Source organism: Eulemur rufifrons, chromosome 30, assembly GCF_041146395.1.
Source record: "Eulemur rufifrons isolate Redbay chromosome 30, OSU_ERuf_1, whole genome shotgun sequence".
Classification (NCBI taxonomy): Eukaryota; Metazoa; Chordata; class Mammalia; order Primates; family Lemuridae; genus Eulemur; species Eulemur rufifrons.
In genome coordinates this window covers 59875487-59882005 of record NC_091012.1, presented here as the reverse complement: position 1 = coordinate 59882005, position 6519 = coordinate 59875487, and the positions used below count along the sequence as shown (strand labels likewise).

The 6519-nt window shown below is 36.5% G+C and overlaps 1 pseudogene; it reads left to right on the top strand.

Annotated features, from left to right (window-relative positions):
- Positions 1-3423: 3423 nt before the first annotated feature.
- LOC138378912 (tigger transposable element-derived protein 1-like) lies at positions 3424-5549 on the top strand (annotated as a pseudogene).
- The last annotated feature ends 970 nt before the right edge of the window (positions 5550-6519 follow it).

Here is a 6519-nt window from a genome sequence, read left to right as displayed (position 1 = left end):
CCATTTTTCTCATAGGGGCCTTACTGAGATGCAGATTGAAGCAATGTTGTTTCAGTGTTTAGGTGTCAAAGTATAGTAGAGAACTGAAAGGGGCATTCCTACCATTCTGGGTGGACCCATCAGTGGCTTCATACAAAGCTGCCAGAAGGCAAGGCAGCATAATTTAGACCTCTGTCAGATATGAAGCTTTGAGGATCCCAGAATCCATGCTGTATCCCAACCTGGCATAGGCCTCTGTGTTCCCACAGCCTGGAGCTGGGCGGAGGGACTGCTACTGATTATCTTTCATTAGAAAGGTAAGCTTTGTCAAACTAAAATGGACACACAACATACCCAAACTATGGGATGCAGCAAAAGCAATTATGAGAGAGAAGTTTATAGTAAAAAATGCCTATATTTTAAAAAAATCTATAATAAACAACCTAATATTACACCTCTGGGAACTAGAAGAAAAAGAACAAACTAAGCCCAAAGTTGGTAGAAAGAAAGAAATAATAAAGATCAGAGCAGAAATAAATGAAATAGATGCTAGAAAGACAATAGAAAAGATCAGTGAAATTAAGAGTTGGTTCTTTGGGTGGGGAACCTGAAGCCTCGGGGCCACATGTGGCGTTCTAGATGCTTGAGTGTGGCCTTTTGACTGAATCCAAATTTGATAGAACAAATCCTTTTAATAAATGGATTTGTTCTGTGAAGTTTGGCTTTGTTTGAGGGGCCACAGTTGGGGATCTGGAGGGCCACATGTGGCCTTGAGGCTGCAGGTTCCCCACCAGAAAGAGAGCACATTTTATAACTGATACTACATAAATACAAAGAGTCATAAGAGACTACTATAAACAATTATATGCTAATAAATTAGATAACCTGGGAAAAATTGATACATTTCTGGACATATAAAACCTACCAAGATTAAATCATGAAGAAATAAAAAATCTGAACAGACCAGTAATGAGTAGGAACATTGAATCAGAAATAAAATGTCCCCTGTCAAAGAAAAGCCCAGGATCTGTCTTCACTGCTGAATTCTACCAATATCAAAAGAAGAACTAAGACCAATCATTCTCAAATTCTTCCAAATAAATTAAAAGGAAGAAATATGTTCAAACTCATTTTATGAGGCCAGCATTACCCTGATACCAATATGAAAGATACAACAAAAAAGAAAACCACAGGCCAATATCCCTGATGAACATAGGTGCAAAAATCCTCAACAAAATACTAGCAAACCAAATTCAACAGCTCATTAAAAGGATCATTCATCATGATCAAGTAGGATTTATCCCTGGGATGCAAGGATGGTTTAACATACACAAATCAATAAATGTGATGCACCAATTATTAATAACAGAATGAAGGACAAAAACCATATGCTCATCTCAATGGATATAGCAAAAGTATTTGACAAAATTCAACATGTTTCATGATAAAAACTCTCAACAAATTAGGTAGGTTTAGAAGGAATGTACTTCAACACAATAAAAAACATTTATGACAAGCCCACAGCTAACATCATGATCAGCAGTGAAAAGTCAAAAGCTTTTCCTCTAAGATTAGGAAGAAGACAAGGATGCCCACTCTCACTCACCACTTCTATTCAACATAGTACTGCAAGTCCTAGCCAGAGCAATTAGGCAAGAGAGAAATACAAGCCATCCAAATCAGAAAAAAAGAAGGTACATTGTCTCTGTTTGCAAATGACATGAACTTAAATATACAAAAACTTCAAAAATTCCACCAACAAAAACTGTTGGAAATGATAAAAAAAAAATCAATGTACAAAAATCATTAGCATTCCAATACACTAACAACAAACTATCCAAAAAAGAAATTTTTAAAAATCCTATTTATAATAGCATCACAAATAAATAAACTAAAATACTTAGGAACAAATTTAACTAAGGAGGTGGAAGATCTTTGCACTGAAAACTATAAAACACCAATGAACGAAATTGAAGAAGAAACAAATAAATGGAAAGATGTCCCGTATTCATGGGTAGGAAGAATTAATATTGTTGAAATGTCAATACTACCCAAAGTAATTCACAGAATCAATGCAATCACTATCAAAATTCCAATGACATTTTCACAGAAGTAGAAAAAACAGTTCAAAAATTCATATAGAGCCACAAAAGACCCCAAATAGCCAAAGCAATCTTGAGTGAAAAGAACAATGGTGGGGGCATCGCACTCCCTGACTTCAAAATATATTACAAAGCTCTAGTAATCAAAAAAGCATGACACTGGGATAAAATAGACACATAGACTGATAAAATAGAATAGAGAGCTCAGAAATAAATGACACATTTAAGGTCAATTATTTTTGACAAAGATGCCAAGAACACACAACAGGGAAAGGTTAGTCTCTTCAATAAATGGTGCTGGGAAAGCTGGATATCTACATGCAGAAGAATGAAATTAGACCCTCTTCTCACACCATATGCACCTCATATACAAAAATCAACTCAAAATTGATTAAAGACTTAAACATAAGACTTAAAATTGTAAAACTGCTACAAGAAAACATAGAGGAAAAGCTCTATGACATTGGTCTGGGCAATGGTTTTTTAGATGTGACCACAAAATGCATAGGCAACAAAAGCAAAATTAGACAAATGAAATTACGTGAAGCTAAAAAGTTTCTTCACAGCAAAGGAAACAATCAATACAGGGAAAGAGAAAACCTACAGAATGGGAGAAAAATATTTGCAAGCCATATATCTGATAAGAAGTTAATATCCACAATATATAAGGAACTCAAACAACTCAACAGTAAGAAAACAAATAACCCAATTAAGACATGGGAAAAGGACCTAAATTGACATTTCTTAAAAGACATACAAATAGACAACAGGTATATGAAAAAAATGTTCAACATCACTAATTATCAGGGAAATACAAATTAAAACCATAATGAGATATCACTTCACACTTGTTGGAAGGGCTATTATCAAAAAGATGAAACATAAATGTTGGTGAGGCTGTGGAGAAAAGGGAGCCCATGTATAGGCATACCTTGTTTTATTGCACTTTGCTTAATTATGCTTCACAGGTATTGCATTTTTTTACAAATTGAAGGTTTGTGGAAATCCTATGTCAAGCAGGTCTATCGGTGCCATTTTTCCAACAGCATGTGCTCATTTCATGTCTCTGTGTTACATTTTGGGTATTCTCACAATATTTAAAATCTTTTCATTAATATTATATCTGTTATCGTGCTCTGTGATCAGTGATCTTTGGTGTTACTATTATAATTGTTTTGGGGTGCTACGAACCATGCCCAGATAAGATGGTGAACTTAATAAATGTTGTGTATGTTCTGACTGCTCCACCCACCAGCTGTTCCCCATCTCTCTCCGTCTCTTTAGGCGTCTTGATTCCCTGAGGCACAGCAGTATTGAAATTTGGCCAGTTAATAACTCTACAATGGTCTCTAAGTGGTCAAGTGAAAGAAAGAGTCGCATTTCTCTCATTTTAAATCAAAAGCTAGAAATGATTAAGCTTAGTGAGGAAGGCATGTCAAAAGCTGAGATAGGCTGAAAGCTAGGGTTCTTGTGCCAAACAGTTAGTCAAGTTGAAAATGCAAAGGAAAAGTTTTTGAAGAAAATTAAAAGTGTTACACTTCAGTGGACACACAAATGATAAGAAAGTGAAACAGCTTTATTGCTGATGTGGAGAATGTTTTAATGGTCTGGATAGAAGATTGAGCCAGCCACACATTCCCTTAAGCCAAAGCCTAAATCAGAGCAAAGCTATAAGTCTCGTCAATTCTATGAAGGCTAAGAGAGGTGAGGAAGCTGCAGAAAAATTTGAAGCTAGCAAACTTGCTTGGTTGGTTCATGAGTTTAAAGAAAGCAGCCGTCTCCATAACATAAAAGTGCAAGGTGAGGCAGCAAGTGCTGATGTGGAAGCTGCGTCAACTTATCCAGAAGATATAGCTAAGGTAACTGATGAAAGGTAAGGTGGCTACACTAAAGAACAGATTTTCAATGTAGACAAAACAGCCTTATATTGGAAAAAGAGGCCATCTAGGACTTTTATAGCTAAAGAGAAGTCAATATCTGGCTTCAGAGCCTCAAAGGACAGGCTGACTCTTGATAGGGGCTAATGCAGGTGGTGACTTTAAGTTGAAGTTAATGCTCACTTACCATTCTGAAAATCCTGGGGCCTTTAAGAATTATGCTAAATCTATTCTGCTTGTGCTCTGTCAATGGAACAACAAAGCCTGGATGATAGCACATCTGTTTACAGCATGGTTTACTAAATACTGTAAGCCCACTGTTGAGACCTATTGCTCAGAAAAAAAAAATTCTTTCAAAATATTACTGTTCATTAACAATGCACCTAGTCACCCAAGAGCTCTGATGGAGATATACAACGTCATTAATGTTGTTTTCATGTGCCTGCTAGCACAACATCCATTCTGTAGCCCATGGTGCAAGGCATAATTTTACTTTTAAGTCTTATTGTTTGGGAAGTACATTTGTTAAGGCTATAGCCATTACAGATAGTCATTTCTCTGATGGATTTGGCAAAGTAAATTAAAAACCTGGGAAAAAATCTACCATTCTAGATGTCATTAAGAACATTTGTGATTTATAGGAGGAGTTAAAATAACATTAACAGGTGTTTGGAAGAAGTTGATTCCAACCCTCATGGATCACTTTGAGAAGTTCAAGACTTCAGTGGAGGAAGTCACTGCAGAAGTGGTGGAAATAGCAAGAGAACTAGAATTAGAAGTGGAGCCTGGAGATGTGACTGAATTGCTCCAATCTCATAAAGCTTCAAAAATTGAGGAGTTGGCCAGGCGCGGTGGCTCACGCCTGTAATCCTAGCACTCTGGGAGGCCGAGGTGGGCGGATCGTTTGAGCTCAGGAGTTTGAGACCAGCCTGAGCAAGAGCGAGACCCCATCTCTACTAAAAATAGAAAGAAATTATATGGACAGCTAAAAATATATATAGAAAAAATTAGCCGGGCATGGTGGTGCATGCCTGTAGTCCCAGCTACTCAGGAGGCTGAGACAGGAGGATCGCTTGAGCTCAGGAGTTTGAGGTTGCTGTGAGCTAGGCTGACGCCACGGCACTCACTCTAGCCTGGGCAACAGAGTGAGACTCTGTCTCAAAAAAAAAAAAAAATTGAGGAGTTGCTTCTTATGGATAAGTAAAGTATTAACAAGTGGTTTCTTGAGATGAAATGTACTTCTGGTGAAGATGCGGTGAACACTGTTGAAATAACAAAAGATTTAGAATATTGCATCAACTTAGTTGATAAAGCAGGAGCAGAGTTTGAGAGAATTGGAAACAGTATTGAAAGAAGTTCTACTGTGGGTAAAATGAAATCAACCAGCATCACATGTTACAGAGAAATCTTTCCTGAAAGGAAGAGTACCTCGATGTAGCAAACTGCATTGTTGTCTTATATTCAGAAGTTGCCACAGCCACCCCAGTCTTCAGCAACCACCACCTTGATCAGTCAGCAGCCATCAATATCAAGGCAAGATCCTCCACCAGCAAAAAGATTAAGACTCGCTGGAAGCTCAAGTGGTTATTAACATTTTTTAACAATAAAGTATGTTTTAGTTAAAATATGTACTTTTTAAAACATAATGCTATTGTACACTTAATAGACTACAGTACAGTGTAAACATAACTTTTATTTGCACTGGGAATTCAAAAAATTTGTATGACTCACTTTGTTGTGATATTCGATTTATTGCAGTGGTCTGGAACTGAACCCTGAATCTCCAAGGTATGCCTGTACACTGTTGGTTTGAATGTAAATTAGTACAACCATATGGGAAACAGTAGGGAGGTTACTCAAAAAATTAAAAATAGAACTACCATATGATCCATCATCCCACTACGTATATATCCAACAGACGTGAAATCGGTCTGTTGAAGAGATAGCTGTACTCCCATTATTTGCAGCCTTATTCACTGTAGCCAAGATATGAAATCAATCTATGTGTCTATCAATGGCTGATTGTATTAAAAAAATGTGGTATACGTACAGAACAGAATGCTAGTCAGTCTTTAAAAGGAAGGAATTCCTGTCATTTGCCACAACATAGACGAACCTGGAGGATATTTTATTAAGTGACAGGCACAGAAATACAAATACCACATGATCTCACTTATATGGGGAATCTAAAAAAGTTTAACTCACAGAAGAAGAAAGTAGAATAGTGGTTATCAGATCTTGGGGAGGTTGTGGAGAGGTGTTGTTTAAAGGGCACAAAGTTTCGGTTAGCTAGGAGGAATAAATTCAAGAAATGTATGGTAGAACATGGTGACTGTAGTTAATAACAATGTATTGTATTCTCGAAAATTGCTAAGAGAATGGAATTTGTGTTCTCACTACAAAAAACAAGTATTTGAGGTAATGCATATGTTAAGTAGCTTGATTTAGCCATTCCACAATGTATACATATTTCAAAACATCATATTGTATACAAGAAATGTATAAAAATATTTGTCACTGAAAAGATAAATAAATTTTAAAAATAAAAAAATAAGTAAGTA